Below are 21,675 nucleotides of genomic sequence, written 5' to 3'. Positions count from 1 at the left end.
CTAGATTCCACATGCATGCTGCAACTAAGAGTTCACATGTCATAACTAAGGAGCCCTCCTGCCACAACTAAGACCGGCACAACCAAATAAATAAATATTTTAAAAATAAAATAAAATAAATAAGTGAGGCTGAATGCCCTCATAAATCTATTAAAAAAAAATGAACCTTAGCATATAGCTTCCAGGAGCCACCCTGAGCCCTAGGACTGGGGAGCTGACAAGACATATGGCATCAAGACCTTGTGTTAAAGTCACAGCCCAAATAAAAAATCAAGAGCTGAGTCTGCAAGAGAATGAAGGACAGATAGGAGGTGTGGAGATAATGTGAGTTCCACTGGCGGTCAGAAGTCAGAGGCTAGAAGCCAGGAAAGGTCTAGATTGTATGGCTTGTCAGATGATTTTGCTCAATTCCAGTTTAGCTTAAGCAGAAAGAGCCTGGGATGCTTTGGCCAGCTGTTAAACTTGAGCCCTAGAATGGAACTTCATAAATATTGACATGAAAACTCTCACAAGCTTGCATTTGTGGTCATGGGTATAACTTGGGAAAAGAACTAACTCTTTGAATAAAATGTTTCCTTTAACCTTTTTTCCAAGAAAATGCTTTTTCTCCCCAAGAGAACATTTTATAAATAATTTTAATTTCTGTACGTCATATAAATATTTTTAGGCATTGCTTTATTTTAAATTGTATATTTGGAAATTTACGCTATCATACCGGACGGCAGGCCAGACAAAACTGAAGGTTTAATTGAGGACTTTTCCTTGAATTATTTTATCTTCTTTTCTCTCTAATAAGTGCTTTCCTCCTTTAAATCAGTTTCGTTCCTGGCTTAGGGGAGTTCCCCAAGACCAGGCTTTGAAATGCAAGGGCATAGGATTTTAAATTTCAAAAGCCCAAACTTTGGATGGGGGAGGGAGACGAGTTTTTGGCACAGACAATTGATTGGTTAGGATGTGCAGAGAGCCTGCCCGCCTATTCTACAACCCGGCAAAGCTCCCAGATTATAGGTGGGAGAAGACATGCAGAGAAGCGGGAAGGAGGATTTAGATGCTGCTGGTCCAGTGAAGAGTCCTTGGCCATTTCCTTCCAAGCTGCTCTGGGGGGTGAAGGTCAAAAACCTGGCAGACTCCCCAGGTAGATTGAGGCTCCAAGCTGAGCAGACCTCCACCCTCCCCTCCCCACCAGGTGCCTCCCACGGCGGCTTGTTGCAAGAGAAGGCAGTGACTGGACAGACCTCACGGTGTCCCCAGCCGTGTGGTCTGAGACTCCAACAGGACTCAGACAGTCAGAAGACGCCGCCTTCTGCATCCACCAGCGGTGCGGGGGGGTGGGGTGGGGGTGGGGGTGGGGGGGGACGTGTTGCCAAGAGGGCACTGGGAGGAGACTGATGCTGCCCTTACCAGTTACCATGATAACCCAAGAACAGATGGGATGGAGGGTATCTCACCTCTCGCTGGCTTGTAAGTAATGCCATGGAGGACTCACCTCTCCTCTGAAACTTGAACTGAGCCTCCAACAGAGAAGAAGAAGGTGCCAAAGTTAATCTAGCAAGTCATGTGAGTGGCGGACAAATAAGATCTTTTACTGACTGTTATGACACAATAACATGACTCACACTACATCTTGAAGAATGAGTTTTTCTAGAGGACAAGGCAGCAGGGGATGCTCTAGGCATTGGACATGCGTGTGCAAAGGCACGGCAGTATAATCAAAGCATGGTACTTCCAGACAACTTGCTGGAGTGGTGATAAGAAATGATACTGGTCAGGGAGCAGTATACTGATGACTCAGAGGCCAGTTCCTCATTGTGTTTGCAAAGCATCTTCTACACGGAAGATGCACTGCGCTGTATCGTGGTCCGAACGCGGGTTGGAAAAGAATTCCCAGACACAAGGCAGAATGTAAAGAAGATAGAATTTATTAGAGAGAGGGTCGCTGCCAGAACGGTGGGCCAACTTCCTAGTAGTCAGGGAGAGTCGAGCTCGAACGTGTGCTATTGATCAGTTTTTATAGCTAGAAAACAATGGAATGGTCAGAGGTGAAAATTTCATTTACTGATTGGTCGAGGCACACATACCTTCCTTCTATAGGGTGGGAGTGGGACAGGGCGGATGCCTTTCCTTATTTGGGACAGGTCCCATTGCCCAGGTGGGCGTTGCCCAGGTGGGCTCAGGAATTTCGTATCCATCACAACATGGTGGGGAGGGCGATTAAGAGTCCGGTAGGGGGTGTAACGCTGACACTTTTTCAGTCAGGGTCGTCCTTTGTCCTTGTTTGGAGCACCACAGCCTATGCAACCAGGATGCTCCAGACAAGAGCTTTCAAGGAGCTGGCTATAGAAAGCATATAGACATGAAAACAAATGCATGAGTGAATATCAAAGCATTTGAATAAAGTTCTCATGATTGCTGTTTTGCTCTTATTCTCCTTTATAATCTGCAGTTTAGCAGGAAAGGCTGTTAGATGTAATCCCGTGGTTATAATATAAAATACATGCACCGTTTGTCTCCAGTGAGCACCTCAGCTTTAGGATAGGATGCTGAAGGAACTTTGCTTACTGCCTGCGTGCTTGGGAGGGCTACATGGAGCACGCTGGGTGAGCAGCAAAGCAGTCTACCAGCTCCTCTGTCTCACCATCTGGCTTCTCCAGTCCTCAAATAACACCTGCCCTGACCACCCTATTGAAAATGGAACCCCCATCTGCCACCCAACACTCCCTATTTTCTTTTCCTTGTTTACTTTTCTTCACAGCATTTATCACGTTCTAATACACTATGAAATATATTCACTTGTTTTGTTCATCGGCATCTCCCTTCCCCCCCCAGTAGAAAGTAATCTCCATGGGGGCAGGGGTTTGTCTGTTTTGCCTAGAACAATGCAATGCCCCTAGTCCTTGTGAAATGTGGAATGAATGTAATGCTATGACTTCTTAGCACATCAGTCACACCCCCATCAAATGTAAGTTAAAAACCCATCCATGGGCTTACCTGGTGGCGCAGTGGTTGAGAGTCCGCCTGCCGATGCAGGGGACATGGGTTCGTGCCCCGGTCTGGGAGGATCCCACATGCCGCGGAGCGGCTGGGCCCATGAGTCATGGCCGCTGAGCCTGCGTGTCCGGAGCCTGTGCTCCACAACGGGAGAGGCCACAACAGTGAGAGGCCCGTGTACTGCAAAAAAAACAAAAAATACCAAAAAAAAAAAACCCATCCAGTGCCAAATATTAATTCATGGATCAGCACCATTAGGATTATAAATGTTACTGTTTCCCTCCGGGATTATGGACATTGAAGAGCTGAGGCTTTTGGTCATTCCAATAAGGCAACAGGTTGAACAGATTTAGAGGCTTTGGGGTCAGATAGACCTGGATTCAGATTCTCCTAAGCAGTGAATGAGTTAGGGCAAGCTTTTCTAAACTTCCTTGAGTCTTAGTTTATTCATCTGTAAAATGTACAGTGATACTAACCTCCTAGGGTTGCTGTAAAGACTGGATGGGATAAAGCAGAAAGCACCCTACATGTGGTGCAGGGTATGTACTCGAGATCTGTTATTATTTTCTCATTATCATTTTGGGAGCTGTATTAGTCTTCTGGGGCTGTCATAATAAAATACCACAAATTGAGTGGCTTTAACAACAGAAATTTATTTTCACGTAGTTTTGGAAACTGGGAAGTCCCAGATCAAGGTGTTGGCAAGTTTGGTTTCTCCTGAGGCCTCTCTCGTTGGCTTGCAGATGGCCACCCTCCACTGTGTCCTCACATGGCCCTTCCTGTGTGCATGTGCATCCCTGGTGTTTCTTCCTCTTCTTAGGAGGACATCAGTCCTGATGGATTAGGGCCCCTCCCTTATGACCTCATTTAACCCTAATTACCTGTTGAAAGGCCAAATATAGTCACAGTGGGGGTTAGGAGTTCAACATAGGAATTTGGGGCGGAACACAGTTCAATCCATAACAGACGCTGAGGGATTTTCAACAAAGTATATCCAATTTTGATATATTTAATAGTTAGGAAATATTTAAATCCCAGAAATAAAAATGTTTTATTGGGTTTTATTTGTTTGTTTTTTGACTAGCAGATAGGCACTGAAAAGGGCGTAGATGCAAGTATTTGGTAGCTGGTGTTCATTTTACAAACAAGAAGAAAGAAAACCAAGGGAAGAGGGAAACATGTGGAGAGAAACAGAAAGAAGACACAGAAATAAAACTATGAAATGACCCCTTACCGAATGGTAGGGCTGTACGTGAGGATGCATTTGAAGAGAACAGTACCAGGGAACAAAAGGAAATATAACTAGCTCCCACTGGAGAGAAAGGAGAGAGAGAAAAACTGTATTTCTTTCTTTTCTTTTCTTTTTTTTCTTTTTTCTTTTTGGCTGCATGGCATGCAGGACATTAGCTCCCCGACCAGGGATTGAACCCGTGCCCCTGCAGTGGAAGTGTGGAGTCTTTCTGATGGCAAATGTTTATCTAATCAAGAGAGAAACTGTCAGCTTCTTGGTCAGTTGAGTCTGATGTCCCCTCCTTCCCTGCCAGGGAATTCAGCACGTGTAGAGCAGAGCTACTTCTAACTAAAATATTTTATTTATTTATTTACTTGGTTGCGCCGGGTCTTAGTTGCAGCAAGCAAGCTCCTTAGTTGTGGCTTGCCAGCTCCTTAGTTGCGGCATGGTTGTGGGATCTAGTTCCCTGACCAGGGATGGAACCCAGGCCCCTTGAATTGGGAATGCGGAGTCTTAAACCCTACGCCACCAGGAAAGTTCCTGGGGGAGATTTTTAAAATAAGGTTTTTACCAGTAGATTACTATTTTGTACCAAAAATTGTACCTTCCAATTGTAAATAGTAATTTTATAAAGAAGGAGCTTACAGGCTTAGGGGCAGGTACATCTCTAAATTCACCCTGCACAGTGGAGCTATAGACACCGGGGCCTTCCTACCTGCTTAGTCACTTTTCCTGCCCATATCCAGGAAGGTTTTGGCGAGAGGGTTCCAGATTGTATTATTTTTTCCAGGCATTGTTCCAGAATGCCTGGAAAAAATGATATTGTACTAAGGCAAAAAAAAAAGAAAAAGAAAAAGAAAGAAAAGGCTCCACTTGCATCTGTGTTCAGAGCTTTTTTTTCTTGGTTTGATCTTATTGTTTTGTAGAGTACTCTGAATTTCTTTGAGATTTGTAGCACACCCATCTGGCAGACACACTTAGTATTTTGGGGTCAGGCCTCTGCAAAGTGTGTGTTAGAAGTGACTGGCGTGGCCTTGACTCATACTGCCTTCCTACACTTGGGAATGGTCCCACCATCTCCAGACTTAGAAAATTGTGGGTTTCATCAAGTTTTTTAACTGGAGCTGCAAGAGTGGATCTGTGCATCTTCTAAACCTAGGGAACTACGTCTGTATTCTTGGCCTGTCATGTTAACAAATTCCAGTAATAATTCGATAGGAAAGAAAAATTAAAACGTATCTGGTACTCTGCTAAGCACATGTACACATAACAGTTCATGTTAATCCTCCCAGAAGATATGAACAAGAGCAGGCAAACAGAGATTATGAGCCCCGCCAAAGCTACCCGCTAGTAAGTCCTCACCTGGAATGTTCCTCTGGGTCCAAAGCACCTGCTCTGATGTGCTTGAAGCCCCATTTGTGCCTTCACCTGTAGGAACTCAGTGACATCCATCCACTTTGGCATGATGTCCGTATTTTATGCTCTCATTACTTACATGACTCTTATCCCCCCTGAATCAAAAGTACTCATGTTGGATATGTATTGGAAAAAATATTTATCATCAGTATGTATAGTTTTCTTATTTATTCTCTTTCCTTTATGCAAAATATTGTACAAGTTTTGCTTTCAGAAAATCTGCATCATAAGAGATTGTGTCTGAGGTGTAAACAGCCAAGTCATGATGCATGGTAAGGAGAAAATGAGAGCAATCGTGAATTCTGTAGGACCTCCAATATGATTTATTGTAATAGAATGTTTTTAAATAAAGAATATTGCTTAAAGTTGCATTTCTGGATCTCGTGACCTAGGAGAGGAAGCAAACCTAATAGCTACCACCTCTGTAGTGAATTTTCAAGTCAAAATAATAGCTTCTAATCAGTCACCTCTAGAACGTTGATTCCAAGATTTCAGCCAGAGAATAAGGATGGTACTAAAGCATGCATAATAAGCCTGAGCGTGGTGCTATCCCTCGTTCCTGTGCCACTTTATAAAATAAAAATGGTATTATTATTATTTATTGTTTTTAAAGTAATACTTTTCCCATAAAATCTTGTAGTGTTACTTTTTGCATTTATCATAATAGTCCATCTAGATTTTATTTTTGAATGTAGTTGGAGGTAGAAGTTGAAATTTATTTCTTTTAAGTAGATGCCTTATCATATCAACACTATTTATTAATAATTCATCCTTTTCTTCTGAAGTTGAAATAATACCTTTACCATACATTAGTTTCCCATTTACATCTGACGCTACTTCTGAACTTTATTCCAGTCTACCAGTATATTTGTTTATTATATACAAATACCATGCTATTTATTTATAATCGCCTTCTATTACACTCTAATATATTGCAAGATATTATTCTTTCTTCCCAAGATTTTCTTGGCAATTTTCACATATTTATTTTATAATATGAATTTTATAAAATTTTGTCCTCTTACCAAAATAGGAAACTGAATTCTGATTGTTGTTGCATTAGGTTTATATATTAATTTGGGAGAGGGTGAGTTTCTTTTTTTAGAAATTGAAATTTCCAATCTTAGAATATGAAATGTCACTCAATTTGTTCAGGTATTGGCGTTAGGACCATCAGTAACATTGAATAGCGTTTTTTTATTAGGTTCTGTAACCTTTATGTTCGTTATTTTTAGGTATTTTAGTGTTTTAAATTATTGTGTGTGGGGTACATTTTTTCCCATATCCATTTCTAAATGCTTATATTATAAATATTATATATAAATTATTTATTTTAAATAAAGCTATTTTATGTATAATTTTGTATATCCAATCTCCCTATTAAATTTTCATGAATTCTATTCAATAGTAGATTTTTAGCTATCCTATCTATTAAAACACCTTCTCTTCCTTCCATTTATTTTCTTATTTTATTGTATTAGCTAGAGAACCAAAAGTACTGTTGAATAAAAGTGACCTTGTTCCTGATTTATATGTCAAGGCTTCAGTATTTTACCATTCAATATGGTGTTTACCAGGTGTATGGGTTTGTATATATGTGAGTGTGTGTGTGTGAATATATTTTATATTTAAGTAGTTTCATTCTATCACTATTTTTCTTAGGATTTTTTTTTTTTTTTTACTTAGGATTTATATTAGGAATGGCTACTGAATTTTGTCAGCATTTTGGGACTTTGATTAATCTAATCCTAGGATATTTTCTCTTTGATTTATTAATGCAGTGAATTATATTGATATTAAATATTAGGAATGTAGTTTAGGAAAATATATGAGTAACCTTCAAGTGTGGGAGGCCTTCTTAATATAGGAAACAGAAAAGTCATAAGGGAAAAGATTTCAAGATTTAAGTTTAGAAAAAAATGTTGGGAACTTCCCTGGTGGTCCAGTGGTTAAGACTCCATGCTTCCATTGCAGGGGGCACGGATTCAATCCCTGGTTGGGGAACTAAGATCCCGCTTGCCGCACGGTGCAGCCAAAAAAGAAAAAGAAAAAAACCTTACATTTCTGAAATGGTGCATACAGCATAAACAATGTCAGTTGACACCCTTATGAAACAAAGAATTATAACCACTACTTAGGATAAAAAGACCTTTTATGAATTGATAAGAAAAGGATAAGCCATAAGGGAAAATAAAAACAACACGATACGATCAGGCAATTCATTAATTCAACAGTTTTTTTTTTTTTTTTAGTTCCTACTATATTACTGACACTCTTCTAGATCCTGAGATAATAGCAATGAGCAAAACGATCAAAGACTCCCAGCCTCCTGGACCTAATGTTCTAGCGGGGGGATTCATCTCACAACAGGTTCTGGAGGTCCCTCCCCGGCAGCACATGGAGATCTTCCTCATTCTTTTTTAGGACAGAGAATGACAAGTACATACTCCTTTGTATGGTTGTGTGAAAAGTTTATTCAACCAGTCTCCTGCTGCCACACGCAGGTTGCTTCTAATCTTTTTAGCTTTTGCAAATAATACCTCAGTGGAGAACCTCGTTTATTATTAGATCATGCTAAATTTCCCTCCCTAGCTGTTGTACCATAATCATGAGATTTCCTGTTTCTCCACAGCCTTGCTAACAGAGTGTTTTCAGTCTTTGGGATTTTGTCAGTCTGGGTAGATGAGAAACAGAAAACACATACGTCGGTGTGATTTTAATACGCTTTCTATTATTCTGAGTGAAATTGAGCATCTTTTCATGTTTATGGGCCATGTGAATTTTTTTCCTGTGAACTTGGTTTTCCTGTCTTTTGCTCACTTTTAAAATTTATTTGTTGGTCGTTTCTCTATTTCTACAAACTCTTTAGGGAGATTAACCCTTTGTTGTGATATTAACTGTGAATGTTTTTCCCAGTTTATCATTTTTCTTTTGTCTTTGTTTGCTGTATTTTTTTTTAAATCAGGCTTCTTGCTATGCTTTTAGTACAGTGAAAATTACCCTTTTTAGGTTCCATAAATTTGATAAATGTATAACCACCACCTTATAATAAAGATATAAAATATTTTCACCAACCCCAAAAGTTTTCTCATGTCCGTTTGCAGTGAGTCCCCTTTCCCGCCTCCATCCCCTGGTACCACTGACCTGATTTCTGTTTTGCCTTTTTCAACCTGCCCTAAATGGAATCATACAGTATATCTGGTTCTTTTTTATATCTGGCTTCTTTCACTTAGCATAATGCCTTTGAGATTCAACCATGTTTTTGCATGTATGAGCAGTTCTCTTTATTGCTGAGTAATATTTCTTCGTTTGGATGTATTTATCTATTTAACAGTTGATGGATATTTTGGTTGTTTCCAATTTGGAGGTACAGTGTATTATGAGCAAAGCTGCTTTAAACATTTCCATACAGGTCTTTGGCGACTTTGCCGTACAGAAGTTTTTTATATTTATATAATCAAATGCATAAATCTTCTCTTTTATGGCTTTTGGATTTTGAGACATAGTTAGAAAGATAATAAGAGGATTCACTATTTTTTTTCCTTCTAGTACTTGTATGGTCTCATTTTTTTTACATGCAGATCTTTGATCTATTTGTAATTTATCCTGATGTGAGGCATAAATCAATTTTCCTTTTCCAACTGGCCACCCAATAGTCCCCAAATTCCTATATAAATCTTTTAAATCTGATTTAAGAAAATCTACTTTACAATTATTTGTAATTACTTACAGTTTATTAGAAACATTTTAAGTTTATTACAATTATTTGTGTTTATCACAAATATTCAATTAAAGCTAGAAGTTAAAAACCTATTTTTCTTTAAACCCTCAAATACAACTTACAAATCTAGGAAATTCAATTATAAATCAAGTAATTTTGTATTAAAATTAAAACACTCATTTTCATTGTTCTTTGATTAATGTTTAATTAGCTTATACATTTAACAAATTGTAATCCCTTAAACATTTAAGCACAGTTTACAAACTTAACCAAATTACCTTAAAAATTATAAATTAAAGCCACAAAACTCGTAAATCTAATAAATTAAATTCTCTTAAATTTAAATGACACTGACAAACATGATTAAATCCTCTTAAGCATTTCAATCTATCTCATGAATTTAATATATTTGGTTTTCTCAAGTACTTCTGAAATCTAAAGAGGCATAATTACAAACCTAACAAAATCAAAACACATGTTTATAAAACTGTAGAGAAACAAACTTAAAAATGTAGATGATCAAACTCTTTTAAACATTTGAACATCTTAAAATCATTATAAATTTAATAGATATTCCTAAGTTTAAACGTTGAGTACCAACTTAATCATTTGCATTAGCCTATGTATTTAAATTAAAATGACAAATACAGCGTGTCAGATTCTTGGCAGCATTTTAAACATCTTAAGGACACACAAAGTGCAGCTTCTAGTTATAGTACTACTGTATACCTTCCCTGCCTCTAGCAGTGCCGCTAAAACAATAATTATAGGGTTTTTCTAAAGCATAAACCCGCAAAGACAAAAGAGAATGGGAAAGGCGACAAAGGCAACAATTTTGCATGCTGAAAAGCGGATGACTTACTGGTAGCTGATTTAACAGCCCTGAAAAAGCTGAATTCTAAGCTAGTGGTAGGGAAGTCAGGAAGTAATCAGGTTTGTGCCCCAGAACCTCAGAGCAGGGTGGCTCAGGAATGGGCGGAAATAGGTTCTTTTTGAATGCTAGAGTAAAAAAGGACCTTCGAACAAGAAGGATGTTCGACATCCTGTTTGTGTGTGTGTGTGTGTGTGTGTGTGTGTGTGTGTGTGTGTGTGATCCCATTTCCCTGACCAGGGATCGAACCTGGGCCCCAGCAATGATAGCACCGAGTTCTAACCACTGGACCACCAGGGAATTCCCAACAGCCTGTTTAAAATGTGGTTAGAACCACCTTCATCTTCGTCCCCTACTCTCCTTTGCACAACCAGCAAGAGCTTTGCCTCACCACCCAGGAGAAGACCAGAAGTTTGGTCTCTGGAGGGGTAAACTAGGGATACAATGGACTCAGGACCCCAGGCCACTGGGGACAGAGGAACTCAGGGCTGAATATGGCAAGGGATTAAGTGAAAATCCACATACTGAACTGGGAGACTCACTCTGACTTCCCAGTGACTCACAGAAAGCTGTGGGCAGCCAGGTTTATACCCTCCAGGAAGAAAGCTGGAAGATTCTTCACCAGGCTGAAAAGAGATATCAAGATATTAATAGTCAGGATCCTCCAACCAAAGAGCTTCAGCAGATCACCCTACAGTGAGGTCCTCCTCTGGCCAAGCCCTGCTCAAATGCCCAGATCTTCCAGTCAGCTTCCTAGCACCCTACTCCTGAATACACATGAATGGTGTTGAGTTATCAGGCTTTTGAGGAAAGCCAAAACAAATTAACAATAACAACAACATACAGGAAATGAAACCTTGGAAAAAACAAAGACAATGAACAAAGGCAGAACAAAATACTCATCAGTAATATCCTCAGAAGGATAAGAAAGTTATTGTATCCATGAAACAAGGACAGTACACAATAAAAAAGAAACACTCAGAAAACTAAAAAGAGCTTTTAGAAAATAGAAATATATAGGAAAAGCGAAAAACTGCTTAGAAGGGTTGGAGTATAAAATTGAGAATATCTCCTAGAAAAAAAGAATCCAAAGTAAATGATGGGCAGTAGGGAAAAAAAACGTAATAAAAGAATTAGACCAGGATGTCCAATACCTGGAAAAAAAGAAATTCCAGAAAAAATTATACAAGAAAATGTCCTAGACGTGAAGTATTCCCAGATTAAAAGCTCTCACCAAGTACCCTGCAAAATAAATGAAAAAATGAGATACCATGCCAGGTATCTCAAGCAAAGTCCATTGAGGAGGGAGAAACCATACTTATTTTACCAGAAACAATTTATTATTAAGGATTGTTAACTAATAGAAGATGGTTAACAACTTAAAGGGTAAAAGAAGGCAAAAACTTGTACACGAATGTTTATAGAACCTTGTTTCATAGTAACCAGAAACTGGAGCTAAGCATGAAAACAATAGTTTGGAAGAAAATCCAGAAGTTGTGGGAGAGCACAGTTTGAATCCAGGATGAAAATGGGAGGGAATAGGGGTGAATCTGAGATGTCTACAGCTTTCCCAAAGTGGAAATCAAAAGGAAGCTAGCTCTAAGTCACTGCAGAGCCAGCTTAAGCCCAGCACTTTACTGCTGTTGTCACCATGCTCTCCATGCCACAGAGATAATATTCTGAGTAAAACATTAAAGACTCAGACGTTGAATACGGGAAAATTTTAGGAATACCTTCACCTATTTATTCTACTTGTATTTTCCATTTTTAGGTATATACAAGGCTAATGTAAATTTATTATATTAAAATTAACGTAATACATGTGTTGTGTTAATATAATTTATAAAATTAATGAAGTACAGTTGACCCTTGAACAACAAGGCGGGGGCAGCCACTGACCCTCCATGCAGTTATAAATCCTTGTATAACTTCAGCGTCTACCCTCCTGTTGAAGGTTTTGCATCTGTTGCAGGAAGGGGGACCCCTTCCAGCGGCTGAGAGTGGGCTCTTGTCTAATACTCGGAAATGAATTGTCCAGGGAAACACACGTGGTGACAAAATGAGAGACTTTATTGGGAAGGGGCCCCCGGGCGGAGAGCAGCAGGGCGAGGGAACCCAGGAGAACCGCTCTGCCACGTGGCTCGCAGTCTCAGGTTTTATGGTGATGGGGTTAGTTTCTGGGTTGTCTCTGGCCAATCATTCTGACTCAGGGTCCTTCCTGGTGGCACATGCATCGCTCAGCCAAGATGTATTCCATCGAGAAGGATTCTGGGAGGCTGGTAGGATATATGGACTGACGTCTCCTCTCTCCTTTTGACCTTTCCCAAATTCTTCCAGTTGGTGGTAGCTTGTTAGTTCCATGCTCCTTACCAGGACCTCCTGTTGTAAGATAACTCATGCCAGTGGTTACTATCGTGCCTGTCCAGGGCGGGCAGTTTTGGTCAGTGGTTCCCCTAATACATCCGTGGATTCAACCAAATGCAGGGCATGTAGTCCTGCAGTATGTATTTAGTGAAAAAAAACTGCCTAGGGCTTCCCTGGTGGTGCAGTGGTTAAGAAAGAATCCTCCTGCCAATGCAGGGGACACGGGTTCGAGGCCTGGTCCAGGAAGATCCCACATGCCGTGGAGCAACTAAGCCCATGTGCCACAGCTACCGAAGCGCATGTACCTAGAGCCTGTGCTCCACAACAAGAGAAGCCACTGCAGTGAGAAGCCCGTGTACCACAACAAAGAGCAGCCCCTGCCCGCCACAACCAGAAGAAAGCCTGAGTGCAGCAATGAAGACCCAACGCAGCCAAAAATAAATAAATAAATAAAATAAAATAAATAAGACTCTACCTCCAAATACAGTCATTAAAAAAAAAAAAAAAAAAACCTGCCTATACGTGGACCTGTGCAGTGCAAACCTGTGTTAACCAAGGGTCCACTATAATTGCTAAAAATAACATAATAAAATACATGTCTAGTGAAGAATAAAAGAGCTCTTTCAATAACTGTAAAACAAGTGATAGAAACCCATTGTGTTTCAGTTTCCTTAAGAGTGTTATTTCTTTCTATATAATAAATAATGCTATGGCATTCAATGGATGGTGTATTAAATCTGATGGAACATGGCATTATTTCACATAAAAACAAGTTTAAAGGAAAAGAGGTTCCCAACACAGGGACAGTGCTCTGGCTCCTTCTCTCCACAATCTATTGGTTCTGCCTCCTCCAGGAAACATTCTTGTCACCTCGGGCTGGCTCCCCTCATGGTCACAAAATGGCTGCTGCTTCTCCAGTGATCGCATCAAAACACAACAGCCAGTGCCCAAAAAGGGGCTGTGTTTCTCCTGTGAATGAAAAATGTTGCCTGCCGTATCAGTAAACAAAGGATGTTGCAGCCATCAAGCCACTACAGCCATCCTGGATGGTGAGCCCTGAGGAAGCTCAGGATGGAGACCAACAGGCTGCCCACTGCCAAGCCCTCAGCCCCTGCAGCCACCCCCAGCGGTGCACCCTGAGGGGACTCAGGATGGGAAAGAAACAGGATACTGGCCCTAGATAGCTAAAGGAAAGATTTCAATGAGCCCAAATTCTTGCACCTCCCCATACATAGAAAAGTGCTAAATTCATTAACTTGACATATCTCGTTTTCTTTAATTAACAGTAATCTTTTGATGTTCCGACTACCTGCTCTTTGTCACAAAACTCCTATATATCCTGTCTGAGAAGCTGCCTCCGAGGCTTGAAGTCCTCAGAAACTCTGCCAAATAAAACATAATTCTCAACTTTTAGGTTGTGCATTTTTTTTCAGTCAACACTCCTTATAAGTGATAAAATCTTTCCCAGAAGCTCCTGCAGATTTCTCCTTCTGTCTCATTGGCCAAAATTTTGTCACATGCCCATGCCCATTGACAGGGGGAACAAACCTACAAGGAATGGCTTAGACCCATCATGTCGCACCCCCTGGAGCTAGAGATGAGGCCCATTCACTGAGCACAAGCAATGCAGAGGAGGGAGGCTATGGGAAAAATCAGAGTTCATGTGGAAAGAGCAGGTGGGCAAATGAATGCTGGGGAGCAACCAACAATGTCTGCCACCGATTCCTAATCACACCCACTGTGTTAGAGGTGCACTAATTCGACTCTCCGAGGACAGCTTCATTTCTGAGTTCTTAAAGGAAGAAACATTTCAGTGTAGTTAGTTTTCCCTTATTAAAAACTTCCATTGATTCCATTTTCATTTCAGCCTCAGACTCATCTTTCCCATGTTTAATAATGATGCTTTTATTCCTAATGTATAAAAATTGCTCCTATTCCAGAGGAAAATTTTCAATAGCTGAAAATCTAAGTTTTGCTGTGTTTAGACCAATTGAGCCAAACATAGACACATAGGGGAACACATATTTAAAGTTGTAAATTTGGACCAAAAGCATATCATAATTGTTTATAGTTTAAATATGCAGTGAATGAAAATAATCTTCATAATTCATTTAAAATACAATATCTTTCTACATTTTGGAATGCCAGTGCTTTGTGAGCTTTTGAGTAATATCAAAAGGTAAAATTACTCGCAGTTTGCCCTTGCAATTCTTGCTTCTCCATTTCTCAGTAGAATGTTCAGGTAACAAAATCCTTCTTCATCAAATAAAATATCTAATTTCATAAACTCTCTCTGACACAATCTCAACCCCACTCTGTAAAATCCCCAAATTATACATGATTTCCAAAACAGGGAGAAATTTGATCTGATAGAATAACAACAGTCTGCAGGAGAAAGCAGAAACAGTCGTGTGCTAAATTACAGCCGTATTTCCTGGACAGATGCTTAGAAAGAGTCAGAATGCCCATTTGGTATGCGGTATCTGGCAAGTCACCCTAATCCTTCATGAGCAACTTTGTGTATTGACTGGATAGATGGATGACTATTTAATTATGCTGTTGAGAAAATACTTACTGCAAAGAATGTGCAATTCTTAATGATTATTGATGATTAGAAAAGTCAAATACCAAGTCAGAGGGAAAAGCTGAAATAAAGACCCTTGAAGAATACAACTAAGAAAGCAGAACTTGATGAAGTATGTTTTTTTTTCTTTTTGACCATGCGGCATCTTAGTTCCCCGACCAGGGATGGAACCCGCGCCCCCTGCAGTGGAAGCACGGAGTCTTAACCACTGGACTGCCACAGAAGTCCCAATGAAGTATGGTTTAATATTGTTAGATAGTTGATGAGAACAAAGACAAGGTTCTGATCTGTAGGTATTTGGGGGCTGAGTGTGTTATAAGTATGAAGGGGTGACCAGCAAGGGAACAAGAGGGAAAGAGGGAAGGAAAGAGGCAAGGACCGTCCTCTACGGAGCTCACGGGCTGGCATCATGTGCCTGGCATCGTGCTGGGCACTTTGGATTTATCCCAGGTCATCCCTCCAAATTCAATGAAGTGGGCATCGTGGTTGTTTCCATTTTGGAGATGAAGAAACTGAGGTCACAAGAGATTAAGACATTTGCCCAAAAGAGACGTTCCTGGTGGTCCAATGGTAAGGAATCCGCCTTCCAATGCAGGGGACGTAGGTTCAATCCCTGTTGGGGGAGCTAAGATCCCACATGCCGCACAGCAACTAAGCCCACGCGCCACAACTAGAGAGCCTGTGCTGCAAACTACAGAGCCCATGTGCTCTGGAGCCCGTGCACCACAACTAGAGAGAGAAAAACCCGCATGCCACTACTAGAGAGAAGCCCGTGCGCTGCAACAAAGAGCCCGTGCCGCAGCGGAAGATCCCACATGCCTCAACAAAGACCTAATGCAACCAAAAATAATAAATAATAAATATTTTTTAAAAAGACATTTGCCCCACGTAAATGGCAGAGACCACGGTTTAAACCCAGACCCTTCTAACACCAGAGTCTCTGCTTTTGTCCCAGCGGCAGGTTTTTTCAAATGTAGTGATGGGAGTAACACAATCTCCGAACCTGGGGGACCGGGGTGGGGTGTATATTGCCCAAATATACTCAAATGCTGAGATGCCCACTGTGCCCACCTTTTCCCAGTGCCTCCTGAGTTCCTCTCCTGGTGGGCAAAGGACTTAAGCTTTAGGGACCTTCACTGGGTGAATGACAAATACCTCGTCGTCTTGCCAAATAATTCGTGCAGAAGAGACATCGGGATCAATGAGGAATCTTAGACCTCTCTTTTAAAAGTAGCTCAGTTTTCATTTGGAAGGTGAAGAAACTTTTGAAGCTTCAATGTTGGTACAGGAGAGAATTTGTGATGATGAACTGATCTTGATTAAAAACACTAAGGCTCGTACCTCTGCGTCATTCATCTTACTTGGGGCAAATGATTTCATGTGTGGCAAGATGGAGCACTCGTTACCTGATGCTGTTTGTGTGGTGAGAGTTTTGGAGTCAAAATCTGTGGGTCCGGGTAGAAGCACATTGTAGAAGCAGCCCTCTCCGTATACCTTGAAGACTATGCAACCAGCATGGGCTCCCGGGAACAGCTTGCTTTGCCGAGTTTGCAAGATCTCTTCTTGTTATTCCTAATGCCCTGGCCGTTAATGCTGCCCAAGACTCCACAGATCGGGCTGCAAAATTGGATCGGTCTTGACTTGGTCAATGGTAAACCCTGAGACAACAAACAAGCAGGGGTGTAGGAACCAACCATAGACAAAGTTAAGAGTTTGAAATTTGCAACTGAAGCTGCAATTACCATTCTTCGAATTGATCTTATTAAATTACACCCAGAAGACAAAGATGATAAGCATGGAGGTTATGAAGCTGCTGTTCACTCTGGAGCCCTTGATGACTGATCTGATTTCTTTTATTTATAACAATGTCAGATGCAATTTTCTTTTTTTTTTTTTTTTTTGTGGTACAGAGCCTCTCACTGTTGTGGCCTCTCCCGTTGCGGAGCACAGGCTCCGGACGTGCAGGCTCAGCGGCCATGGCTCACGGGCCCAGCCGCTCCACGGCATGTGGGATCTTCCCGGACCGGGGCACGAACCCTTGTCCCCAGCATCGGCAGGCGGACTCCCAAGCACTGCGCCACCAGGGAAGCCCCTTAGATGCAGTTTTCTTGTACCTCGAGTATTACACGTTAAAGTGCAACAAGCTGTCAAAAAATAATAAATTTTCAAATTTATTAGAATGATTCACTGGAAATATCAGAGAAAATATGCAAAATTAAAATTTTAAGGAATTCTCACAGGTCACATGATTTCTATTGAGATACCAAATGATGGTGTGTGTTGTATAATGAGACTGGCCGCCTGCCCTTCCTGGCGAGGGTATGAGGCAATGAAAGAGACCTAGACTCTTTCTAGGTCAGCCTCTGCCTGGGAGAGGAGCTGGGACAAGTTATTTCACCGTCTGCCGTCGACTTCTTCATCCATGAAAAGACAGTCCGTCTCGCACTGCTCACAGGTGATTCGAGCCTGATGAAACCCACGTTCCAGCCAGATCTAAACCGTCGCAAAACCCCTGGGAAGCTCCTCTGTGGCTTTTCTTGCAGCCAGGATTGTTCATTAACAAAACATTCGCAGCTGATAAGATGTTCAAAACAGTATTTACAGATTTTAAGGTTTTCAAAATAGAGACAAATATATAACAATAAACTTCTATGCACTATGACTTAAGCTAATACCATGAGAGTTAGTAGCCAACTCACAAATATTTGGGGGCTACACTTTAGCTTCCTTCAAACTGTATCTGTGATGTGAAATAATTGCATTTATTTATTGCCAAGCTAATATGCTCCTTCCTCCTGCACATAGAAATATTTTCCTTTAAATATTTGGAGCAGGGGTGTATACACTTCTGAGCCTTTTAACAAATGATCATTAACATTGATCTATGTTATTAATCATTTCTTCACAAATAGTTTTATTGGCCACAGAGTATTCCATCATCTAAATGGGCCATGATTATTTAACTAGTCCCAACTATTGGACCCTTAGGTCAGCACTGATTTTTCATGATTTTAATTAACCTATGACAAACATTCTTATATAAAAAATGTTGTACATGTCTCTGATAAATTCCTTAGGAGTAGAATATCTGGGTCAAAGGGAATGGATGACTTTAAGGTTTTTGGTAGATATTGCCAAGCCAATTTACACTCTTCTCAATGAGTATTAAGGGGCTGGGCTTCCCTTTTTTTTTTTTTTTGTCCTCACCAATACTGGGTTTTGTCACTTAAAAAAAAAAATCTTTAAAATTTGAGAGACAGTAAGTGTTAGAAAATATCTGTCTCATATCTTTTTCTGTTTTAATAAGTACAGTATGTAGAACATAATAGAGTCTTGACTAGGCTCAGTTGTGGTTCTGAGGCGCATATTTCTGTGTGCTGCTCTGTAGAGGTGGTCTGATGAGTTATAGTATGCAGGTTGTACGTAAAGAAAGCTTCGTGACTCAGAACAAACCCTGTGTTGAAGAGTTAACAGTGAGGAGGCTTGGGTTCTGGTTTTAACCAGCCGCATTTCCTTAGGCAAGTGTTGCATCCTTAGGCATTTACCTCAAATACCTCAGAGGAGCCAGTAGTATGCTTGTCTGTGTGTGCAAGGTAACTTGAGTCTGTGTCCTGAGGAGTCTCCCTCTAGAGGCTATGACAGCAAGCACTTTGAATATTGCCTTCTCAATCGGTACCAGAGGGCTAATTAATTAGCAGAAGAAATGTCAGAAATAATTCTTAATTGGTGAAATGGATGATGTGTAAGATATGAAGCTGACAAGTAAGATTGTACAAGTGTCTGTCTGCCTTTTTTTTGAACAATGTAAGAAGTAAGCTCTGTAACCAAATGTTTCTGGGTTACGCCCTGTCTAGAACTCCATGCGTTCCAACATCTTCCACTTAACCCACGATTCAGTTGCTTGATCCAGCTAGAGGGGTAGCTGATGAGCTTACTATAATTTAGGTGCTCTTGTCCCAGAGAGAAACTTTCCTGAGAAGGTTCCTGTAGGGTGCCAGAGTGGATGGGAGGGGGCACCCCACTGAGCTTCTAGAAACATGTTTTGGACTCCTGTGGTGTCTGTCTTTCTTATGTCAGAATTTAATTGTAACATAACATCTGCTAGTGTGGTTGTAGGGAGGGACACCTATCACTTCTGACTTAACCTGTTTGAAATATTTTCCTCACATGAGTCACAGGAAATGGACTTAATTATTTCTGACTTCCCAACTAGTTCTAAAAGTTCTAGATTATGTGTATAAAGAATGTTGCATTAGATTCAGATGACCTGGCATCTTCATCCAATAGCAAGGGAATATTATTTATAATATTTAATGTTAATTAATTAATTAATTAATTAATTTTTGGTTGCATTGGGTCTTCGTTGCTGTAAGCAGGCTTTCTCTAGTTGAGGTGAGCACGGGCTACTCTTCGTTGCAGTGTGTGGGCTTCTCACTGCAGTGGCTTCTGTTGTTGCAGACCATGGGGTCTAGATGAGCGGGCTTCAGTAGCTGTGGCATGCAGGCTCAGTAGTTGTGGCTCGCAGGCTCTAGAGCACAGGCTGAGTAGTTGTGGCTCATGGGCTTAGTTGCTCCACGGCATGTGGGATCTTCCCAGACCAGGGCTCGAACGTGTGTCCCCTGCACTGGCAGGTGGATTCTTAAGCATTGCACCACCAGGGAAGCCCTTAATATTAGTTTTAATAATACTTAATAGAAGGAGATGAAAAGGAAAATTGAAGTGCAGAGAGGTTAAATAGATGAGCCAAGTCTGTCTTTGCTCCAAAATTCATGCTCTTTCTCCTGTAATACCTGATACCCTTTGGTTATAGATCGAATTGTGTTCCCCCTTTAAAGTCTTATGTTGAAACCCTAACCCTTAATGTAACTGTATTTGTACATAGGGCCTTTCAAGAACTAATTAAGGTTAAATGAGGTCATCAGTGTGGGGCCCTAATCCGATATGACCAGTGTCCTTATAAGAAGAGGAAGAGACACCAGGGATGCACATACCCAGAGGAAAGATCACATAAGGACACAATGAGAAGGTGACATCTGCAACCAAGGAGAGAGGCCTCAGGAGACACCAAACTTGCCAACACATTGATCTTGGACTTGCAGCCTCCAGAACTGTGAGGGAATAAATTTCTGTTGTTCAAGCCACCCAGTCTGTGATATTTTTTTATGGCAGCCCTAGTAGACTGGTATACCCATAACTCTCTGGAGATGGGGCAGAAACATACTAAAGAGGATGATTTTGGTCAGCCTTATGCTGAGAAAAAAACAGAAGTGGCAGGCTAAGGGATTTTCTGAAAGGAATCAGTGACCACAATATTCTGAGATTATGGAGTTTTGCAACCTACGTATGTATATATTTTCCCTCTGCTCCCAAGGAGGCTCCCAAGGCAGTAGCCCAAGGAGGTGCACCCAGGACCTGTGAGGACCACGGGGAGCGTTGGGTGGCTGGGGATGGGGGAGAGGAAACTAAATAAAGGGAGCCCTCTTAGCAAGTTTCACCTACTTAACAATTTTGCGTTGGGTAGAGCTGAACTAATTTTTTTTGTTTGTTTGTTTGTTTTTGCGGTACGCGGGCCTCTCACTGCTGTGGCCTCTCCCGTTGCGGAGCACAGGCTCCAGACGCACAGGCTCAGCGGCCATGGCTCACGGGCCCAGCCGCTCCATGGCATGTGGGATCTTCCCGGACCGGGGCACAAACCCGCGTCCCCTGCATCGGCAGGCGGACTCTCAACCACTGCTCCACCAGGGAAGCCCGAGCTGAACAAATTTTAACCTTACATGGTAATGCCAGCGAGGAAAGAAACCAGAACTAGGAAGCCAACCAGTTTCTCAGCACTGTCTGTCTCCTTACCCATCTTTTCCCTGGGAGCCCTACAGCAGGAAGAGGTTGGTTGACACTGCTATGAAATCAACATAGAAACTAAGTTCAGTCCATAACCATGGAAATGAGGTTTGCTTCTGATAAACCAAAATGCTCATAAAAGTGAAATGCACTGTCAGCAGATCCATTACCAAGAAGTGTCTTGGGTAATGATACTCTGATGCATCAATCAAGGAATGATGGTGCTTTTCCTGGCTCTATCCAAATACCTGTCTCTCTCCACGAGAAAAGTATCCACTCCTCGTGTCTGCTCTGTAGACAGGGAAGGGAGGAGGAGAACTAAGCAATTACTTTGGAAATGGCTCCCAAAGGTAAAGAATCTCTGTTCTCAGGAGCAGCTAGCCATTTGGCTCTGGGTGATTTCACACCAATTGACTTGAGAGATTTTTAAGATTCCTTCCAGCACTTTGGTTTTGTGCCCCTAATTTCTAAGGAAAATGTTCACTGTGCACAGACCTCACTTCTAATTTGATGTGATGCCAGTTTGTGAAGTTATACCTGCTGTTGGACACACAGCCTTATGTGCCTTCCATGATGGTGATTTTTTTTAAAACCCCAGACCTAAACGCAGCTGTTGGTATTGAAATCAGTTTTAGTTCATCTCGCTTTCTATCTGTTCAATT

The 21,675-nt window shown here is 41.1% G+C and overlaps 1 protein-coding gene and 1 non-coding gene across 2 annotated transcripts in view; one reads left to right on the top strand and one right to left on the bottom strand.

Moving 5' to 3' along the window:
• The window catches only part of FBXO36 (F-box protein 36), a 113,156-nt gene that overhangs the window by 36,641 nt on the left and 54,840 nt on the right, over positions 1-21,675 (top strand). The gene's annotated exons all lie outside the window — the stretch shown is intronic.
• On the bottom strand, positions 10,456-10,527 carry TRNAD-AUC (transfer RNA aspartic acid (anticodon AUC)). The gene has a single exon. It is a non-coding gene; the product is annotated as a tRNA-Asp (tRNA).

This window comes from Delphinapterus leucas, chromosome 8 (genome assembly GCF_059928025.1).
Source record: "Delphinapterus leucas isolate spDelLeu-1000000601 "Yukka" chromosome 8, BTC_Dleu_Yukka2, whole genome shotgun sequence".
NCBI lineage: Eukaryota > Metazoa > Chordata > Mammalia > Artiodactyla > Monodontidae > Delphinapterus > Delphinapterus leucas.
Note: the sequence above shows the minus strand (reverse complement) of the source record. Positions and strands in the feature narration are given on the sequence as shown.